At 48.8% G+C, this 22,659-nt stretch overlaps 1 pseudogene; it reads left to right on the top strand.

Annotated features, from left to right (window-relative positions):
* LOC144268851 (antigen WC1.1-like) overlaps positions 1-22,659 on the top strand; it is a 67,670-nt pseudogene that overhangs the window by 33,393 nt on the left and 11,618 nt on the right.

Below are 22,659 nucleotides of genomic sequence, written 5' to 3'. Positions count from 1 at the left end.
ACCCTTGAGAACCCCAGTTTCTTCACGTGGGATTTGTGTGATAACTTAGGGGCAGCCGCTCCAGACTCCTGACCAGCACTCTGGAACCACCAAAGCAGAGACTGGCCTCAGCTAAAGACAATCTGTCCCAGGCATGACCCTGACCCCAGAGCAGTAAATGCCAAGGCGGAGTTTGGTGCGTGCTGTGTGACTTCCCACAAAGGGCAGATATGAGCAATAACGCCTGCACTGGAAGAACCTGATAATCACATCTGAACATCCTCATTTACAAAGTGCCCAGTAAACTGGGAAGTAATTATTAGTTAATTATCCCAGGTCACTGAGGCTCCTTCGTCACATCTTTGGATACAATTGTGCAAGAGAAATGTCCTTTTGATCTCCCTTCTCCTTCTTCTCAGGGTACGGCGGGTACAGGCTGGCAAACGGCAGCACAGGGTGTTCGGGGAGAGTGGAGCTTCGCCACGGAGGCGCCTGGGGAACCCTCTGTGACTCCCAGTGGGATTTACAGGCTGCCCACGCCCTCTGCCAGCAGTTTGACTGTGGATTCGCCCTGTCGATTCCAGCCGGGCAGCTCTTTGGCACAGGAGACGGGCCTGTCTGGAACGGCACGTTTGGCTGTGAGAGGAATGAATCCCGCCTGAGGGACTGTCCTGTTACTGCGCTGGGCACAACTGAGTGTCCCCCTGGGAGTGAAGCCAGCGTGGTGTGTTCAGGTGAGCAGCTGCAGGGGGAAAGAAAAGGATTGGGGATTGGGGAACATCCTCAGCCAGATCTTCACAGTCTATCAATCTGCCACGCTCCATTGGGCTCAGTGAGGCTATGCCGATTTACACCAGGTGGGGACTGGCCCATAATTTGGCCCCCTGTCCGTGCACCAGCCAAGTCTGCTGGAACTGATCCCTCAGTGAAATGCTTGTGGTGCCTTGAGTATGGAATGTACCAAGGAAGCCAAATTCTGGTCCCTGGACCTCCCTTCGCACTAACTGACGTGGATCGAGTATCAGTTTGTGAATATGCAGGTGTAGAATAGTCCCACAGCCCCCACAGGGTAACTGCTAGAATTGATCATGAGCAACAATCCCTTCCTGTTCCCTACTCCCCTCCCTGCCGTTGCCGTTAACACTGATCACTGCACCTCCTCGACACTCACTTTCCCTTGTGCTCAGGGTGCCTGGGCGGCAGGTTAGTGAACGGCACCGAGTGCTCCGGGAGAGTGGAGATCCGACATGGAGACACATGGGGAAGCCTCTGTGCCTCCCACTGGGATTTGCAAGATGCCAACGTCCTCTGCCATCAGCTGAACTGTGGATATGCCGAGTCGATCCTGGGAGGAGCCCATTTCGGGGAAGGGAGGGGAACCGTATGGAGCGACACTTTTCATTGTGAAGGGACTGAACCCTGTCTGTGGGATTGTTTTCGCATGGCCCTGGGCAACCCAGCCTGCTCCCCCAGAGACACGGCCAGTGTTATTTGCTCAGGTAAGTTTAATATATATGTGTGTGTATTAGTCATAGTGCAGGTTATAGGCCAGCTTAGGATCATCATGAGTTAGTCCCACTGACTACAGTACGCAAGGTAAGTAGGGGTATCGGAATGTTGCTTTCTTTGTTTAGGTTCCCCAGATCAGAGACACCTCCAGGTGCAGTAAGGGGTGGCGAGGTGGATCCTAGCACTACGCTAGAGTGAACCGGAGAGAATGGCTCTGTGCTATAAACCTGGGGTTTGTGATTCACAGATTCCCTCAGTCCCAGCAGGGCTGACTCAGCCCTTCATCAGGTTGAGGTTGGTGTTGCAGAAGCAACCTATACGCAGAGATCTCATCCATGCTGTGGGGCCATTACAATCCCATTTCACTCTCTGGAAAAGTAGAGTGTTCCTGGCCAAAACGCTTCCCCCGTTGCCCATCCTGGGTTGTGTGCTGGTGGGCTGCAGCCCTCATCTACAGAGCTTGCTCAGTGGGTGTGTATGTTTGTAGATCATTAATTCCCCACTGCACTTCATAGAAATAGTCATTTCTTTGCCAAAGATCCCAGTTTTCAGGAAAGCGTTCAAATGGTTCCAGAGCTTGGCTTCTGAGCAAGCTGGGAACTTTCACAAAGATCCTGCTCTTAGTGAGAGCAGCTGGCACTTTGATGAAGATCCTCCTCTACAATGCAACACAAATACTGCAGGGGTCCTTTTTCCTGCAGGCTTCTCCAAAGATCTTCATCGGCTTCCCCATGCCACACCAGAGAACTGCCATAGCTGATTGATGGCAAGTCATCTGATGGCTATCCATAGTGGCTAGGCCCAGATTTTTATAGCTGTTTCGCTGTTGCTCCATTCGGCATGGCAATGCCTAACTGGTTTAAGAGCATACGTTTCATTTTCAGTAAGAATTTAGGCACTTTGCAGCATTCATCAATGAGATCAATAGGAGTCACATCCCTGAGTGACATAACTATGCCAACCTCACCCTCACTGTAGACGACAATAGAAGAATTCTTCTATTGATCTAGCTACCACCACTTGGAAAGATGGATTACCCACAGCAACAGTAAAACCCCTTCTGTCGCTGAAGGAAGCATCCACACTACAGCGACATAGCTGCAGTGAAGTTCTGTGTCACTGTAGCACTCACAGTGTAGACATGGCCTTAGTAAACCAAACATTTAATGCACACATTAAAACATTGTAATAGCTATGAATAAGCACTCCCAGCTATCTCCGTGACACCACTGATTTCCTGAGAAAACTACAGTGCATTGGTGATCTTCCAGAAAACACCATCCTAGCCACCGTGGATGTAGAGGCTCTCTACACAAACATCCCACACATAGATGGAATAAAAGCTGTCAGGAACAGTATCCCTGATGATGCCACAGCACAACTGGTTGCTGAGCTCTGTAACTTTACCCTCATGCACAATTATTTCAAATTTGGTGACAATATACACCTCCAGACCAGTGGCACCGCTATGGGCACCCTCATGGCCCCAAAATATGCCAGCGTTTTTATGGCTGACCTGGAACAACGTTTCCTCAGCTCCCATCCACTCACGCCCCTTCTCTACCTACATTACACTGATGACATCTTCATCCTCTGGACCCATGAGAAGGAAACTCTGGAAGAATTCCACCACAATTTCAGCAGCTTCCACCCCACCATCAAACTCAGCCTGGACCAATCTACACGGGAGGTCCACTTCCTAGACACCATGGTGCAAATAAGTGACGGTCACGTTAACACCACCGCTATACCGAAAACCCACCGACCGTTATGCCTACCTTCGTGCCTCCAGCTTCCATCCCGAACACACCACATGATCCATTGTCTACAGCCAAGTGCTGAGGTACAACCACATTTGCTCCAACCCCTCAGACAGAGACCAACACCTACAAGATCTTCACCAAGCATTCTCAAATCTACGATACCCACACGAGGAAATAAGGAAACAGATGAACAGAACCAGACGTGTAGATCAACAGAGCCAGAAGCCTCCTGCTGCAAGACAAGCCCAAGAAAGAAACCAACAGAACTCCACTGGCCATCACATACAGTCCTCAGCTAAAATCTCTCCAACGCATCATCAGTGATCTACAACCCATCCTGGACAACAATCCCTCACTTTCATAGACCTTGGGAGGCAGGCCAGGCCTCACCCACAGACAACCTGCCAACCTGAAGCATATTCTCACCAGCAACTACACACTGCACCATAGTAACTCTAACCCAGGAAACAATCCATGCAACAAACCACAGTGCCAACTCTGCCCACATATCTACACCAGCGACACCATGACAGGACCGAACCAGATCAGCCACACCAACACCGGTTCATTCACCTGCACATCCACCAATGTCATCAAGTTGCAGTGGGGGAGGTTTAGGTTGGATATTAGGAAAAACTTTTTCACTAGGAGGGTGGTGAAGCATTGGAATGCGTTACCGAGGGAGGTGGTGGAATCTCCTTCCTTAGAAGTTTTTAAGGTCAGGCTTGACAGAGTCCTGGCTGGGATGATTTAGTTGGGGATTGGTCCTGCTTTGAGCAGGGGGTTGGACTAGATGACCTCCTGAGGTCCCTTCCAACCCTGATATTCTATGATTCTATGGTAATATACGCCATCATGTGCCAGCAATCCCCTCTGCTATGTACATCGGCCAAACTGGACAGTCCCTACGTAAAAGGATAAATGGACACAAATCAGATATTAGGAATGGCAATATACAAAAACCTGTAGAAGAACACTTCAACCTCGCTGGACACACAATAGCAGATTTAAAGGTAGCCATCCTGCAGCAAAAAAACTTCAGGCCCAGACTTCAAAGAGAAAATGCTGAGCTTCAGTTCATTCGCAAATTTGACACCATCAGCTCGGGATTAAACAAAGACTGTGAATGGCTAGCCAACTACAAAAGCAGTTTCTCCTCCCTTGGTGTTCACACCTCAGATGCTAGAAGAGGGCCTCATCCTCCCTGATTGAACTAACCTCGTTATCCTTAGCCTGATTCTTGCTTGCAGATTTATTCCTCGCCCTGGAAATTTCCACTTCATGCATCCGACAAAGTGGGTATTCACCCATGAAAGCTTATGCTCCAAAACGTCTGTTAGTCTATAAGGTGCCACAGGACTCTTTGCCACTTCAACAAAAGCTATAAGTAAGTAAATCTATGGGTTCTCCTTATACAGACCTTCCTCCATTTGTTTCTCTTACAACTTAACGTGTTCTATACTTCAGCACAAACATCCAAACACATTCCCCACTGATCTTCTCTTAGAGATGATTTCTCAGGCTTTGCAGTGTGGTTGTAACATGTAGTGGGTCTTCAGAGCTTGAGAAATGGCAGTACCTCAGCCATTTCAAACACTTCAGAACTCGGTGAGCAATGAAAAGTCTGGGGACCTTAGCAGCTAGCAGCGCTCCAGCCCTAGGCTTGGGTTAAGAGTTGACTGGGTATCTCAGTTGCTGGTGAAACAGAAATCTGTAGCCTGTATTCAATGTGGTACCAGGATTGGAAGCAGCCTCTACAATATCTGTTCCCTGGATCTCTGTGAGGCTCTCACTCCATGGAGCACTGTCTTCTCCCCATAAACCCAGCTAAATCAGGCAAGAATTCACAAATCCTCACCTCACCAAGTGCTGCCCCGTTCTCTCTCTTTAACTGAGAGAGAATCCCAGTTTAGAGCAGTCAGCTGATAGCTACATGTAAATTCCATAGTCTCTGTGGTCTCCACAGCAACAAATACTGCCCCAGCTCTCCCTCTACGTCCATAGACCACACCATGGTGCACCAAATCTTATCTCAATGGAGAGCTTCCTTAGAAAATAAAGCTGGCATAGCACTGCCCTGTATCCATGGTGGTACAGGGGTTGGGATCAGCCCTCACAGCAGATACATCTCTCAGCCACTGAGTCCACAGGGCTGTCTTCGACACGGTATACATTAAAAAGCTGGGTTGACCCAGCTAAATCACTCAGGGATATGTTTCAGAGTAACAGCCGTGTTAGTCTGTATTCGGAAAAAGAAAAGGAGTACTTGTGGCACCTTAGAGACTAACCAATTTATTTGAGCATAAGCTTTTCGAAAGCTCATGCTCAAATAAATTGGTTAGTCTCTAAGGTGCCACAAGCACTCCTTTTCTTTTTTCAGGGATATGAAAAATCCTCAGCCCTGAGTGACACATTAAACCAACCTACCACCCCCGCCCCCCCGCAGTGTAGACAGCACTAGGTAAACAGAAAAATTCTTCTGTCAAGCTCGCTACCACCTCTCCGGGAGGTGGATGAACTATAGCAATGGGAGAACCCCTCCGGTCGGCATAGGTAGGGTCTACACTAAAGGGCTACAGAGGTACAGCTGCAGCTGTGCCCTTGTAGCCTTTCAAGCGTATAAAAGCCCTTCAACTCCTGTATTTATAACCTTCCCCCCTACCCCCAGACCCTGCACTCTAGCTCTGCCCTCAGAGGGTGACTAGGGTGTGGGGTTGCCCATAACGTAACAGAGGCCCAGAGTATCCAGATAAAATCCATGTCCCCTCCCCATGGCATCTGTCGCTTCCTGTCAGAGAAATAAAGTCAAATGGTGCAGTACAAGGAATGTGGGTCACACTGACACAGAGATTCTGTGCGGGAAGTAAGGGGAGATTACACTGGACCTAATTCTTACTAACCCTAAGGGCTCATTTACACCTGCTCAGAGTATAGGAGTCTTAATGTGAGATTCAGACCATACAAAACTTTAATAAAAAACAGAGTAGTTAAATACCTGTCTTAAGTGTAATACTAATCTCATCTTTAAATATGGAGTCACTACTGTCCTCTGTATGTATATTCTTATAACTGTTTATATATTTAGGAAGATTTGACAGGTTTACAGATCACATTTTGGGAGCACTTTGGCTCCTTTGAAATGTAAGGTGCCGCATACACTGTATAAATCTCCAATGACCTAATCACCAGAAAGGGTCTTCGCTTCTCCCACAAGGAACTTCAACATCTTTATGTGCTCACAGTGAACAAAGTTTTAAAATGAAAAATATATATGTTTAGAAAAAAAATGGGATCTTCTTCCCCATTGCCCAGAGGTCACTCTCTTCTCCGGCATCATCTCCAGCCAAGCCAATAGCTAGACTTTGTGAGAAAGGTAACTCAAGCATCCACAGTTGCAGACCTGGCCTGGAAAATCCTTGCTGAGTGCAGAAAAGCCTTCATTGTGTTAGCTCCTTATGGGTTTGGAGCTGACGCCGTGATTGCAGGCCACCAATGTACATTGAATGGGGACAAACAGGGCAGGTTTTTCTTTAAAGGAGCCATGTGTCCTGGCAGTCTGGATCTGGGAATTGCAGCAGGGAAGTGGGGCGCTTGGTGCGCTCATTGCAGACCAATCCCTAGACTCCTGTTGTAAATCACAGCTACCTCACAGCGCTGACGCTATCAATGTGCGGGGTGACCACTGAGCACTTTTGCACAGACCACTTTGGAAACCAGGGGCCTGATCTGCCAGGTGTTCCTGAGCACTCTCCACTCACATTGACTCCTTAGGGAGGTGAGAGCGCTCCAAATCCTGCAAGATCTGATCTCAGAGCTGGGGAATTCTTTCCTTCCATCACCTCCTGCATTTCTGAGTAGACAGACAGACGAAACCCTTGAAAGAGGCTGTTCCCTGTATCACTGCACAGCGGTGAGAGTTACCTTCCACTCAGCACAGAAACCTGTGTTTCACATCACACCTGTGTATTATTTCTAATGCAGTACCAGCAGGGAGTGTTATTCAGCATATTTTTTGTCTCTGTGAGCCCAGGTCGTTCTGAGGCGCTCAGACTGTTGAATGGAGAGAGCCGATGCAGTGGGAGAGTTGAGATTTCCCTCCGTGGTGTGTGGGGCAGAGTGCTGGATGACCAGTGGGACATGGATGATGCCAGCGTGGTGTGCAGACAGCTCCAGTGTGGAGTCGCTGAGAAAGCTTATAACCCCCCTAAGTCTGAGCGAGGAAGGGGCCCCGTGGGGCTGAAAAGTGTCCGATGTGGAGGAAATGAGACTCGTCTGACTCTCTGTGACATCTCCCAGCCTGAAACAACCCAGGCAGGAATTGCTGAGGACATTGGTGTCGTTTGCTCAGGTGACTTACTGTGAAAATCTTATAAATATCCTGTCCTTGTTCAATGGAACATGACCCACTCCAGGGCCTGCCTCCACCCCACCTTGTGCTGTGATCTCGGCAGTCCTTGAAATGATGTGGATCTGATGTTCAAACTGGGACCGATTTATAGTAAAAATATATTATATACAGAACAAAGCATAGCCATGGTATAGGGTTAGTGCACTATAGCAACCTCTTTCTCTGTCTCTCTCTCATATTTTTATTGATTAGAGCTGTTCAAAAAAATTCATCAAAACTTTTTTCCTGTGAAAAATCTTCACCATAAGATTACAAATTTTCTCAAATAGTTTGTTTTCATTGAAAATGTTCAGATTTCAGTTGAAAAACTTGGGCTGTTCATTAACCACAGTTAACTCACGCGTTTAACTAAAAAAAATTAATCAAGATTAAAAAAAATCATGATTAATCGCAGTTTTAATCGCACTGTTAAACAACAGAATACCAGTTGGAATGTATTGTTTTATTTCTGAATGCAGTTATTTTTTGTACATAAATCTACATTTGTAAGTTCAGCTTCCATGGTAAAGAGATTGCACTACAGTACTTGTATTAGCTGAATTGAAAAATACTATTTCTTCCATTTTTTACACTTCAAATATTTGGAATAAAAAAATATAAAGTGAGCACTGTACACTTTCTATTGTGTTTTGTAATTGAAATCAATATATTTGAAACTGTAGAAAACATCCAAAATATTTAAATAAATGGTATTCTGTTATTAACAGCACAATTAATCACGGTTAATTTTTTTTTAATCACTTGACAGATCTATGAAAATCCCAAATTTATTTGTGGAACATGAAAAATATTCACGGTCATTCATATTTTGTGGGGAAAAGGATGAATTTCCAAGCAGCTCTAGTGTATCTAGTGGCTTCTTTATGTTAAAGTCTTAAAAAAACATGCTGTCTTGAATCAGAAAAGGATTAATTTCCAAGCAGCTCTTGTAGCACCTTAGAGACTAACCAATTTATTTGAGCATAAGCTTTCGTGAGCTACAGCTCACTTCATCAGATGCTCATGAAAGCTTACGCTGAAATAAATTGGTTAGTCTCTAAGGTGCCACAAGTACTCCTTTTCTTTTTGTGAATACAGACTACCACGGCTGCTACTCTGAAACCAAGCAGCTCTTGTGTATCTAGTGGCTTCTTTATGTTAAAGTCTATTAAAAACATGCTGTCTTGAATCAGAAAACAACAGTAAGAAAAGGAAGTCACATGCAACCTGTTTTGACCAAGGCTGCCATGGATAGTAGCTCTGGGCTAGATCCCCCAAAGGCCTTGGGCGTTGCAAGGCCTGACTCCTAGGTGCCTTGCCATTGAATGGGATCCTCAGCCATGAATCACGCGCCCAGCTCCACGTACAATGCATGGGGAGAGTTAGGCACCAGAAGCCAGAAAGCTGAACAGGGAACCACCTACATTTGCCAGCAATGAAATGCCAAGGAAGGGAGTAGGGCCTAGATACACAAACTTATTTCGTTGCCAACCTGCCATTGATCGAAGCCTCAGCCCCCTGACCCACAGGTAGAGGTAGGCACCTATCTCTGCTCAGGGACCTCAGTCATGAACCCACTCCTGGAGCTAGGCACGTAAGCCAGGTCAGCTCTCTCATCTCCCCATTTTACACGTGACCCAGTGGTTACAGCACTCAACTGGGAGGTGGGAAATCCACATTCAATCCCTGCTCTGCCTGATCTGGAGCAGGGACGTGAAAGCAGGTGAGTGCCCTAGTCACTCTAGACTGTGCTGGGGTGGGTCTCTCCTGCTGGAAATGTTCCAATTTGTACAAATAATCAGTCACTGAATCCGAAAAAAAGCTAGAGATTGATTCTAGCTGGTGGCCAGGGCACTCACCTGGGATATGGGAGAGTCAAGTCCCTGCTTCAATAAATACGTAATGATGAGGTAGATGAGGCTTTCTTCCGGCAGCTCACGGAAGCTACTAGATCGCATGTCCTGATTCTCATGGGTGACTTTAATTTTCCTGATATCTGCTGGGAGAGCAATACAGCGGTGCATAGACAATCCAGGAAGTTTTTGGAAAGCGTAGGGGACAATTTCCTGGCGCAAGTGCTAGAGGAGCCAACTAGGGGGGCCGCTTTTCTTGACCTGCTGCTCACAAACCAGGTAGAATTAGTGGGGGAAGCAAAAGTGGATGGGAATCTGGGAGCAGTGACCATGAGTTGGTTGAGTTCAGGATCCTGATGCAGGGAAGAAAGGTAAGCAGCAGGATACGGACCCTGGACTTCAGGAAAGCAGACTTCGACTCCCTCAGGGAACGGATGGCCAGGATCCCCTGGGGGACTAACTTGAAGGGGAAAGGAGTCCAGGAGAGCTGGCTGTATTTCAAGGAATCCCTGTTGAGGTTACAGGGACAAACCATCCCGATGAGTCGAAAGAATAGTAAATATGGCAGGCGACCAGCTTGGCATAACGGTGAAATCCTAGCGGATCTTAAACATAAAAAAGAAGCTTACAAGAAGTGTAAGGTTGGACATATGACCAGGGAAGAGTATAAAAATATTGCTCGGGCATGTAGGAATGAGATCAGGAGGGCCAAATCGCACCTGGAGCTGCAGCTAGCAAGAGATGTCAAGAGTAACAAGAAGGGTTTCTTCAGGTATGTTGGCAACAAGAAGAAAGCCAAGGAAAGTGTGGGCCCCTTACTGAATGAGGGAGGCAACCTAGTGACAGAGGATGTGGAAAAAGCTAATGTACTCAATGCTTTTTTTGCCTCTGTCTTCACGAACAAGGTCAGCTCCCAGACTGCTGCGCTGGGCATCACAAAATGGGGAAGAGATGGCCAGCCCGCTGTGGAGATAGAGGTGGTTAGGGACTATTTAGAAAAGCTGGACGTGCACAAGTCCATGGGGCCGGACGAGCTGCATCCGAGAGTGCTGAAGGAATTGGAGGCTGTGATTGCAGAGCCATTGGCCATTATCTTTGAAAACTCGTGGCGAACGGGGGAAGTCCCGGATGACTGGAAAAAGGCTAATGTAGTGCCAATCTTTAAAAAAGGGAAGAAGGAGGATCCTGGGAACTACAGGCCAGTCAGCCTCAGCTCAGTCCCTGGAAAAATCATGGAGCAGGTCCTCAAAGAATCAATCCTGATGCACTTGCATGAGAGGGAAGTGATCAGGAACAGCCAGCATGGATTTACCAAGGGAAGGTCATGCCTGACTAATCTAATCGCCTTTTATGGTGAGATTACTGGTTCTGTGGATGAAGGGAAAGCAGTGGATGTATTGTTTCTTGACTTTAGCAAAGCTTTTGACACGGTCTCCCACAGTATTCTTGTCAGCAAGTTAAGGAAGTATGGGCTGGATGAATGCATTATAAGGTGGGTAGAAAGCTGGCTAGATTGTCGGGCTCAACGGGTAGTGATCAATGGCTCCATGTCTAGTTGGCAGCCGGTATCAAGTGGAGTGCCCCAAGGGTCGGTCCTGGGGCCGGTTTTGTTCAATATCTTCATAAATGATCTGGAGGATGGTGTAGATTGCACTCTCAGCAAATTTGCGGATGATACTAAACTGGGAGGAGTGGTAGTTACGCTGGAGGGGAGGGATAGGATACAGAAGGACCTAGACAAATTGGAGGATTGGGCCAAAAGAAATCTGATGAGGTTCAATAAGGATAAGTGCAGAGTCCTGCATTTAGGATGGAAGAATCCAATGCACCGCTACAGACTAGGGACCGAATGGCTAGGCAGCAGTTCTGCAGAAAAGGACCTAGGGGTGACAGTGGACGAGAAGCTGGATATGAGTCAGCAGTGTGCCCTTGTTGCCAAGAAGGCCAATGGCATTTTGGGATGTATAAGTAGGGGCATAGCGAGCAGATCGAAGGACGTGATCGTTCCCCTCTATTCGACATTGGTGAGGCCTCATCTGGAGTACTGTGTCCAGTTTTGGGCCCCAGACTACAAGAAGGATGTGGATAAATTGGAGAGAGTCCAGCGAAGGGCAACAAAAATGATTAGGGGTCTAGAACACATGACTTATGAGGAGAGGCTGAGGGAGCTGGGATTGTTTAGCCTGCAGAAGAGAAGAATGAGGGGGGATTTGATAGCTGCTTTCAACTACCTGAAAGGGGGTTCCAAAGAGGATGGCTCTAGACTGTTCTCAATGGTAGCAGATGGCAGAACGAGGAGTAATGGTCTCAAGTTGCAGTGGGGGAGGTTTAGATTGGATATTAGGAAAAACTTTTTCACTAAGAGGGTGGTGAAACACTGGAATGCGTTACCTAGGGAGGTGGTAGAATCTCCTTCCTTAGAGGTTTTTAAGGTCAGGCTTGACAAAGCCCTGGCTGGGATGATTTAACTGGGAATTGGTCCTGCTTCGAGCAGGGGGTTGGACTAGATGACCTTCAGGGGTCCCTTCCAACCCTGATATTCTATGATTCTATGATTTTATTTATAAAGAGGCAGTTAGGTAGCTACGTTCCTTTGTGGATCTAACCCTCTGTCACTGAGGAAGTACATCAAAGTTGCTTTTATAATGTGACCTTGTGAAGTCCTAATCCTATAACTGCAATTTTCCTTCATTTAAAGGTTTAAAAAAAAAAAAAAAACGAAAAAAAAAATCTGTGATGGGATTTTTTCATTGTTCTTGGTTGTACATGACTATTGTACAAGATAATTCTATTCTTTTTGCTAGTATATATTTACAGTAAGTTCCAACAGTAAAAGTAAACAAGTAACAGATATTTTAACTATGTCCCTATATCATGCACTGTACGTTACTGCACTGATAGTTTTCATGCCCATTCCAACTGCAGGGTAACTACAGCACATTAAGGGCCCATTTCTGTTCCCATTGTGTCAGTGGGAGCTTCACAGTTGATTTTAGCAGAGTAGAATTAGGCACTAAGTGTCTGGGACTTTATTGTACACACACAGATCCAATTTGCCTGTCTTTCCCTTTATTTGTAAAATAAAGTGGTACCAAGTTTACTTTTCTCTAATGTTCTGGTACCTGCTGTCATGCTGTCTGGAGTGGCTCACCACTGTAAGTGACTAACTCAGGGCAGACTCAAAAAAAAAGGGCAGATACCCCAAACTGGTGGTGTGTTCTATCATTAGATTTCGCCTGCAGAGTCCTGCACTTAGGACGGAAGAATCCAATGCACCGCTACAGACTAGGGACCGAATGGCTCGGCAGCAATTCTGCAGAAAAGGACCTAGCGGTTACAGTGGACGAGAAGCTGGATATGAGTCAACAGTGTGCCCTTGTTGCCAAGAAGGCCAATGGCATTTTGGGATGTATAAGTAGGGGCATTGCCAGCAAATCGAGGGACGTGATCGTTCCCCTCTATTTGACACTGGTGAGGCCTCATCTGGAGTACTGTGTCCAGTTTTGGGCCCCACACTACAAGGAGGATGTGGAAAAATTGGAAAGAGTCCAGCGGAGGGCAACAAAAATGATTAGGGGACTGGAACACATGACTTATGAGGAGAGGCTGAGGGAACTGGGGATGTTTAGTCTACGGAAGAGAATAATGAGGGGGGATTTGATAGCTGCTTTCAACTACCTGAAAGGGGGTTCCAAAGAGGATGGCTCTAGACTGTTCTCAGTGGTAGCAGATGACAGAACAAGGAGTAACGGTCTCAAGTTGCAGTGGGGAAGATTTAGGTTGGATAAACTTTTTCACTAGGAGGATGGTGAAACACTGGAATGTGTTACCTAGGGAGGTGGTGGAATCTCCTTCCTTCGAAGTTTTTAAGGTCAGGCTTGACAAAGCCCTGGCTGGGATGATTTAATTGGGGATCGGTCCTGCTTTGAGCAGGGGGTTGGACTAGATGACCTCCTGAGCTCACTTCCAACCCTGATATTCTATGATTCATCAAGCCAATCACAAACGTGAACTCCTGGATCACTATACAAGTCTCACTGTGGAGTCACAGACCACCTAACCTGCCACCCAGACAAACTGAAAGTTGTGATAAAATGTCACTTAATCCTAACATCACACCACACCAAGTTTCTCCCAGTCCCAAGAGACCAGTCAGTCACCCAGAACTTCCTCCAAAGAGAACGCTGGCAGCCAGTTCTATAGTAAATAACTAAAGGTTTATTAGCTAAGAAGAAAGAAGGAGGGTTATTGAGAGGCTATAGCAGGTAAAATATAACAACAGGGAAATCAGTTTGTAACTCCAAATGGTGGCAGTGATGTAATAAACTGTCAGTTTCCCCAAAGTCTTTTACAGGGTGTTGTGAGGTACTCCACTCACTGCCAGTCTGGCATCTCCTCCTGGTTACTCTGGGGATTATCTCTCGAGGCCAATGCCCATCCACAGTTTGCACACCATCGCTCTCACTCTGGTCTGCAGCTCCTCTTGCTCCAGGACCTGCAGCATCCTCTTTGTAACTTAGCCCTCCAGCTAGGTCACTCAGTGTTCCCCCTGATGGGATTCAATCCATCAACAGTCCTAGGCTGTCTTCCCATTCACTGCCCTGGTGCCACTCCCTCAGTGGCTGATAGGGGAACCCAGGCCTGCCCTCTTCTCTGGGATCCAGTCCAGGGACAGCTCAGCAGTTCTGGGCTTCCTCTCTCTGCCCACACTGCTCCTTCCCTGGACTGATTTAGTTGGGGTTGGTCCTGCTTTGAGCAGGGTGTGGCCTCCAAACCTAATCTTCTATGATTGTATGACTGCTTCCTATACTCTGGTTCCCCCCCTCACTCTGGGTGTGCCAGCCCCAAGAATCCTCCTCCCAGGGAATAACTACAGACTATCTCCCTGCAGCCCTCATACACTCCTCCCTCTTCCCAGTGCATGACCGCTGTCTGCCTTACTGCAGTCTTTCCCAACAGCCCAACCCGGAGCCACCTTCCTGGCTTTAAAGGTCCCACGTGTTCCTGAACAGGTGAGACTCTCTAACCAGCTGATTCCGGCCTAAACCTCCACCATTTGCAGCATAATTAGCTGATTGGGCCCACCTGGCCCAACCCAGCTCTTACAAGGCTAGTGTGGGGAGCTCACCCCATCACACAGGGCTACCCAGAATAACTCTGGGGATCTCTGTCTTCTCATTCAGTTATTCTTCTCTGTTAGAATCCAGGCAGTCCAGAGATACAGGATCTTTCTTTGAATCCATATTTATATCTTCTTCTCACCTAAGAACATAAGCTCACAGAAAACAAGCTGACAATCTACCCAGGTGGGCTTTTCCTTTGATGACAGGGAGTGAGAAATGCACTTAGAGTTTTGACCTCAGACCTTATTCATAATGGCTATTTCCTTTGAAATTAGCATTTCCTGTTAAAGTCCTTAAATCCTTAGCATTTCACAACATTTATTTGGTGTGTTATTTAGCTACAAGTGTATTTATCATGTAAATGTTTAGCATTACATTATGACAGCAATAGACATGCAAAAACAATACCCATAACTTTCCACTAGTTTTCATAAAGTTTAAACATCTGAATACACATGTATACATCTAACCATTACTTTAATCTACACAAGTGAATGGATCTAACTACACTCTAGCATGACCTGGTCAGCCAGTGTCACCCCCTCCCCATTCTATAACAATTGAAAAGAATATTTGGTTTTGGATAAATTAATTGCCTAATAATTCCCTGAACACCTTGATGCTTATCATTTAAGAGTTGTTTGAGAATATTCAAGATTTTTAGTAAGGGCTGTTTCCGCTAACCTTTAGTCTCACAAATAGCTCTGACCCATATGACGAGTCCCTTAAGGATTACTCTGATGAGTAAGGAATTCAGAATTAGGCCCTTACACTCACATGCTGTTTATCAATAGTGCTCTGTAAGAAGTATTCCTCATTTCCTTATTCAGCTTTTCTCCTTTTCTGTGTTTCTTGTTAAAGACAGATTTTAAAAAGCATTTCAATATCTCAGCCATTGTAGCATCATCATTGATTTGCATGGAAGCTATTTAATAATCATCATATTGCATATTAACAGCTGGGATCTATCCCTACAGGTAGCCGGCGGATCAGACTGGTGAATGGGGCAGGTCGCTGTGCTGGGAGAGTGGAGATGTATTACAATGGCAGCTGGGGGACGGTCTGTGATGATTCCTGGGATCTGTCAGACTCCAATGTGGTCTGCAAACAACTGGGATGTGGACGCGCCATCAATGCAACTGTCTGTGCTCATTACGGGGAAGGATCCGGGCAGATCTGGCTGGACGATGTGAACTGCTCTGGGAACGAATCCGATCTTTGGGCGTGTCCTTCCCGGGGCTGGGGCCAGCACAACTGCAGACACAAAGAGGACGCGGGAGTTCTCTGCTCAGGTCTGGTCCGGGAATGCTCACGTGAGCCTGGTTACCAGGGAATTTACTGGAGGGGGCAGACATTTGAGGAGAGAGCCGAGGATGATAGAGCCTCTCCCTCACTGTCTTTTCTATAGGGTGCCCATACAGCACGTTTTGGCCAGGACAGTCTCTTTTTTAAGCCTGCCCTGGCCGTCCCGACTGTTTTGGGAAAACCGGGCATTTCTTTCGTTTCCTCTTGCCAACGGATCACGAGTTGGGAAGAGCAAATTGGACACGTGCACAGTTTTGCCAAAAAAATGGGATGCGCCCCCTAGCGGAGTGCGGAGGAACATGTGGGAGGAGGGGGGACAGTGGCAATGCTAGCCCAACGCAGGAGGACAGCAGGGGTCTTTGGCCGCTGTGTGCGTGGGATGGAAGAATGGGGCCTCGCGCTGACCCCGCACAGGTGGGAGGCAGGGTGCGTTCAGGCTGGCCCCATGTGTTTGGAGGGGGGGAAGAGGAAAGGAGGTTTGGGGGTTGGGCCCCCCGTGCGGTGTTCCGTTTTCCCTTTGAGAAAATATGGTCACTCTACTCTTCTACCTACCGACTGGGGTCATGATTAGAAAGTCACCATTTCCCATCGGTTCCCACCCAGGAGTATTGGAGATATCGCAGCATTTCTCTAGTGTTGGCAGGGCAGTCACTGCTGTATTGCAGGTGTCTGTGTGTGTAACTGCTGGAAACTGGTGACTTTTCAAAGGTGACCATTGTATTTTTAATAGTCCCATGGTGTCCAGGAGAGTCTCTCATTCTTAGAGTGATTCTCTCTGCACTTGCTCCTGCAGAATGATGTGGCTATACTTTGGGATGAGCAATCACTGGGATTTCACTCTTCACCCCAGTCCATTTCAGAATCAGACGATTTAAATTCCCTTTTTGTGCACTTCCTTCTAGAATTCACGGATTTGAGGCTGGTGAGCGACAGTGATTGTGCTGGGCGGCTGGAAGTTTTCTACAATGGGACGTGGGGCAGTGTTTGCTCCAATCAGATGTCTGGAGTCACCCCAGCAATTGTCTGCAAACAGCTGAACTGTGGGGATGGAGGGCAGGTTGCAAGAGACTTGGCATATGGAGCAGGTTCTGGTCCCACGTGGCTGGACCATGTTGTATGCAGTGAGCAGCACAGGTCCCTTTGGCAGTGCCCATCAGGCATATGGAAACAGCAGTCCTGTGATAACCGAGCAGAAGAGACCCATATTTCTTGCCGTGGTAATTCTGAAACTGTCTGTGCACACACCCACTCCATCTTTTACTCATTGAAAGGGTGTGATAGAAATTTTGAATGTATTTACTTTTCAGTAGAGACAGTTTTACATTCACAGTAGTGACAGACATATTTTCATTGTCAATTCTCAATACAGCATCTGGAAAACAAACATGGGAGTTATTCATACAAGCTGTGTGTTACACGGTGCAATCATCTAGTGAGAGCCTAAAAATGCCCGTAGGCACGGGAACTTGGGGTGCAAGGGGTTAATCAGTTTGCATGGGGTCCTGGCTGCCGGCCCCGCGCTCCACTGCTGGTCCCAGACACGGGGTCCCGCTGTTAGCCCCACAAGGTGTGGTCCCAGCCTGAGTCACCTTACCCCGATCCACAGCCCAGTCCTGGCCTCAACTCGGGGGAGAGGGTGCACAGACAGGGTAAGAAGGGGCAAGGTAAAAAGTTTGGGGACCGGACTTTCAGCACCCCAACTGTAAAAATTGTTCCAGCACCACTGCAAATGCCTCCCATTAGCAAGCATCATTTGGGAATCTCTGTGGCTGTACTTTTGGGATGAACAATCAGAGATGGGCCCAAGGTCAGTGAACAGGACGTGAGTGGTCATGCTGAGTGGTTGGAGCAGGAGTCATATCCAGTGGTTAGAGCAGGAGCCAGAAATTGGAGCCAAGGGTCAGAGCCAGAGCCAAAGGCAGAAATCGGAGCTCAGGGTCAGGACCAGGTTACCTGGAGCAAGGCAAGAGGTAAGTCTGGGGTCAAGGCAACAGCACGACTGTGAACAAGACAGGAAAATGAGATATCTTAGCTGTGGGAAATGCTCTGAGCAGTTGCTGAATGCTGGTGTGGCTGCTGGACTCAAGCGCTGGACTGCTGACCAATCAGGCAGTATGACCAGTCAGGCAGCCTGATACAGTCCAGCTGCGCTCGTTAAGTAGCCTGGAGACTAGCTCTGCTGCAGCCCCTGCTTCCTGACACCCAGGCTGTGAAATCTGGGTCAGGATCAGAATTCCCAAAAAGGGGGTCTGTGCGTATAGGTGAGCGTCTGTTTCAGATCTAAAGTCTCATTTAGTCCTTGTAACCGGGGCACAGACTCACCAGCGGCGCCTGCTGCTGGTTGTCCTTGGGATTTAGCGTTCCAGCCGCCGGAGCGCCCTCTTCAGCCCTGTCTCGCCTTGCTGCTGGCTCCCGTGTCCCCTCCAGGACCCTGGTGCCCCTTTCACTGGGTGCTGCCCCCTGGCGGTACCCCACAGTTCTGGGTCTCCCCCTCCCAGGGGAACCCCCCCACCCGCTATCCCTACCTCACCTCAGTCGTAGGCTCCTTCTAGTCACCAGCTAGTCCCTGCACCCTGGGGCAGACTGCAGTATGAGCCAACCAGCAAGGTTGGGTTTGGACCTGCTGCCTCTGCCCACCCGTGGCTGCCCCTGCAACCCCCGTACCTAATAGACCTTACCAGGCCTGCAACTTTCCTAGGTTGGAGCTCCTCAGTTCCCTTGGCCTTTCCCCAGTCCTGCTCCAGACTAGGTCCTCTATTCAGGTCTCTGCAGCCAGGTCCCTCCAGCAGAGCTAGAGAGAGTGATCTCTCTTGGTTTCTGGCTCACAGCCTTTATAGAGCCAGCTGGGCCCTGATTGGGGCGTGGCCCCCAGCTGCCCCCACTTCCCCCAGTCAGCTGGGGTTTTACTTCTTTCCCCAGCCCCAGCCCTCTGCAGGGCTTTTCCAACCCCTTCAGGGTTGAAGCGGGTGTCCACTTCCCATAACCCAATAGGTACAGTCCTCAATTCTAATACCACCATTTCTTGTCTCTGGATCCTCACAATAATGTGGGTGTGTTTCAGCTGACAAATCTGTTTACCTTCAAACAGGGCCAAGAGCAGCTGTACACAGGGTGGATGGAACAGACTCAGATACCCACAAACGCGCACACACCAGCAGCGAGCTGAATAAAGATTTCAACATCCAGAGAATTCACTGAGGAACGAATCCATTAGCTATGAAACAAAATAGATTTTAGATTTAAGTTATAAAATTGCTGAAATTTAGGGGTTTAATATACAGATAAGCCCTACTCTCTCCTATATCATACACTCTTCTCGGTCCGTTCACTTACTCATTTTCTCTGCATAGGAGAAAAAGAGAAACCACCTTAGACCCTGTTTGCCGACTGCCCGAACTCAACAAGCTGCACAGGTATTTCTGCTTCTCACTGTCTCACTCTTGGTCCCGAAGGACTTTCCCAGCTGTCCCAGTAACATGTGAGGTTTCTGCATTTCCAGATCAGGAGAAGTTATGTGTCGTGGGAGGAGAGGACAGATGCTCGGGGAGAGTGGAGGTTTGGTACCGTGGCTTCTGGGGAACAGTTTGTGATGACTCCTGGGATATGGCGGATGCCAAAGTTGTCTGTAAACAACTGGGCTGTGGATCTGCTGTACCAGTCCCAGGCGAGGCTGCATTTGGTGAAGGGACTGGTCCCATCTGGGTAGAAACGTTGAATTGCAGAGGGACGGAGTCATCTCTCTGGGACTGTCCTGCTAAGCCCTGGGGTGAGAGCAACTGTGGTCACAAGGAAGATGTTGCAGTGAATTGCTCAGGTGAGTGACAGGAGATGTTTCTGCTACATGCTGTAATTTTCTGGAAGGAGGATGGGTCCAATTGCCCGCCCGCCCTTGGTCACAGGCCAGGCCCTCCCATCTCCTGTTTGCAGAAGCATCATGGATGCTGTGGGGTGGAAGCTTTGTGGGGCCATATTGGCTCAGACATCAGCCCACATAACCCCTGCGTCCATCACAGACCCCAGTGTGCTGGTTTGTTACTAGTCAGCATAGGGGGACGTGGGCCCTAAATCACTAACAGACAGACCCTGTCCTGCTCTGAGGGAGTTTGTAGAAATGATGTCTGGAGATCTGAGGGGGACGCTACCCAGTGACAAACACATCAGCTCCCCCTCGCTCCAGACTCCAACTCTCCTCCCTTTCCCCTTGCAGGTGTGACAGAGACGACAGCATCACTGAGTAGAACAGGTAAAACATCCCCCGCTCCCATCAAGAGTTAAAATTTACCGGGTGCTGGGTCACAGAGGATGAGCTGCAAGCTGTAGCCTAAGGACAGGAGCTCCTTGCCATGAGTAAGCAGGGGAATGGTCCCACTATTGTGGGGAACTTTCCTGGCTTATACACTACCCCAGTGAAATGGGCTAGTGAAGGGATCTGAGTCCTCGCTCCCCCTTCCTTTACCCAGAGGCCTGCCTGACGTCAAGGGCTCCCCTTTCACGCTCCTGTCTGGCAGAGTCCTCGTAACCCCGACAGGGCTGGGCCCAGGATTCCTGGGGGGTCGACCCCCAACTCTGTCGTGGTCACTTAGGGCAGGGGCTAAGGTGTCCCCACTCCCAGATGCTCTCTCTGCACTGGATGCTTCCCTGACCCACTGATCATTACATGCAGTTCAAAGGAAATACAGTGTATTAAACAGCAATCGATTTTAAAAAATAAGGAAAAAGTGGGAAAGGTTAAAGGAAAACACGTCACCCTGCTCTGTTGCACGGGGACGTCACAACCAGCGTCTCTGGACTGTAAGAGAAGTTCAGTCTGTTCCTCACACGTCCCAGGCCTCCTGCCCAGGCCCTGGCTGTGCTGCAGGGATACTGCGGGTTGGACACTTGCTCTGGGGGTGGTCACACGCCTTCCAGCTGAAGGTGGCAGGACCCTTCTTCCCAGCATCGTCCCCGCCCAGTCGGGGTTACGATCCCCCTCCAAGTCTGGCCTGCCAGGCCTCTTGGCTGGGGGCGTCTCCCTGCTCTGGGCCCGCTGCCCAGGGTCCCCCTCGCTCTCCTCAGCTCCTCACCGCGCCTGGCTTCAGACTGCTCCAGCCCCAGCCCCAGCCCCAGCCCCTGCTCCTGCTCCACTCTGCCTCAGCGCTGCTGCTGCTCTGCCTCCAGCTCCCTGGGCTGCTTTTTCCGGTCCCTCCGGATCTGGTTGCTGCAGCTCTGCTCCCAGCACAGGTCTCCTGTGACTCTGCTCCCAGCACTGACCTGCTCCCCGGGGCTGCTGCTCTGGTTCTCTGTGGATCTGGCGCGGCTCTGCTCTGCAGCTCAGCTCAGGCCCCTGCTCTCTCCGTAGCTCGGCCCCACTCTGTCTGACCCAGGCAGTCCAGCTCACAGGGAGGACAGGACCCACCTTGTCCTCCTGACTCCCTGATTAGCCTGCCCGCCCTGTCAGTCAGGCTGACTTGGGGCATTGGCCTCTCCCCATTGTTCCTGGGGACTGTCAGTCTCAGGGTCCTGCTTTCCTATCAACTCTTCCCCTTCCTTCTGGTCCTGGGAGCTAGCCAACCGAAACACCCCCACCAAGTTTTAGTAAGGGGCCAACAGTCCCCTTACACATGGCCTGTGGAATCTAGGGGCGAATGACACCTGGGTGGGAGCTGCAGGCTGTGCTGAGCCAGAGAATTCCTGTCTGCTGACTCCAGCTGACAGGGCAGGGCCCATGATTTAAACTGCAGCCTGTGAGCTGCCCCCATGGCACACAGACTGTGTCCCAGCCCGTTACCCTGCTGTCCTAGGCCCTGCAATGAGTGACTGGGGAGATCCCTGGGCCCCCCAGATTCTCACAGGATAATCTCTCCCTCTTCCATGTTCATTTCCATCCAGCTCCCCCGCGCCGCCCTCTGACCGACAGTGGAAGAGTCACGGTGCCCGTGGTCATCTGCATTATCCTGGGAGCCCTGCTCTGCCTGGTCTTAATCATTCTGGGGGCGCAGGTGCGAAGTGCCAGGGCAGAGCGCAGAGGTGGGTCCTGCTTGGTGTCACTGTGTGAAATGCATCTGAAATAGCAGGTGGAGCTGTGCCTAATGGGGGTGGGGCGTTGGCAGTGTAGTGGAAGGTTAAATTGTATTATACTGTTCAGCCACGAAGTGGTGTTGCATGTAACAACTTACATTCGCGAACCTCAGCCATGCCTGGCAGAGCATTAAGGGATCTTATTGTGAATACATCTGTTGAGTATCTCTCCGGAAAGGAAGCTCTGTAGCCAGTCCATGTCTGATACAGAAGCCTGACCTGCTTATAGCAGCCTTGCCACCTACCATGTCCAAGGTGTATGTGACATGGTGCCCTAAGTTAAGCAGTGCCAGAGAAGCAAAACAGAAGGAAGAGAGCAACAGATGTTGCAGACGGAGGAGCAATGAAGGATGGAGACAGGAAAAAAGAGCAACACAGGTTGCAGGGTTTCATCAACATCTCCCTCTTCGTTGACCAGAGAACTTCAGCTTTGACAAACCTTCACAACGGACAGACTAGAAGCAGCATTTTGCAAGATTTCAGATTGCTACAAAACTCCATAAGGAAACTGAAGCTATACAGGTATGGTGTTTACTTTGTCCTATTTGGAAGCAAGCAGAGCATTTCTTTCAATCCTTTGATTTTCCTGAAGACAGGCACAAAGATGACTGTGAAAGGGTTCTGGCTTTGTTTGATGCATACTTTATACACTGGAACCTCAAAGTTACAGAACTGACCAGTGA

Source organism: Eretmochelys imbricata, chromosome 1 (assembly GCF_965152235.1).
Source record: "Eretmochelys imbricata isolate rEreImb1 chromosome 1, rEreImb1.hap1, whole genome shotgun sequence".
Taxonomy (NCBI): Eukaryota; Metazoa; Chordata; order Testudines; family Cheloniidae; genus Eretmochelys; species Eretmochelys imbricata.
The sequence above is the reverse complement of the archived record's forward strand: the minus strand, read 5'-3'. Positions and strand labels throughout refer to the sequence as shown.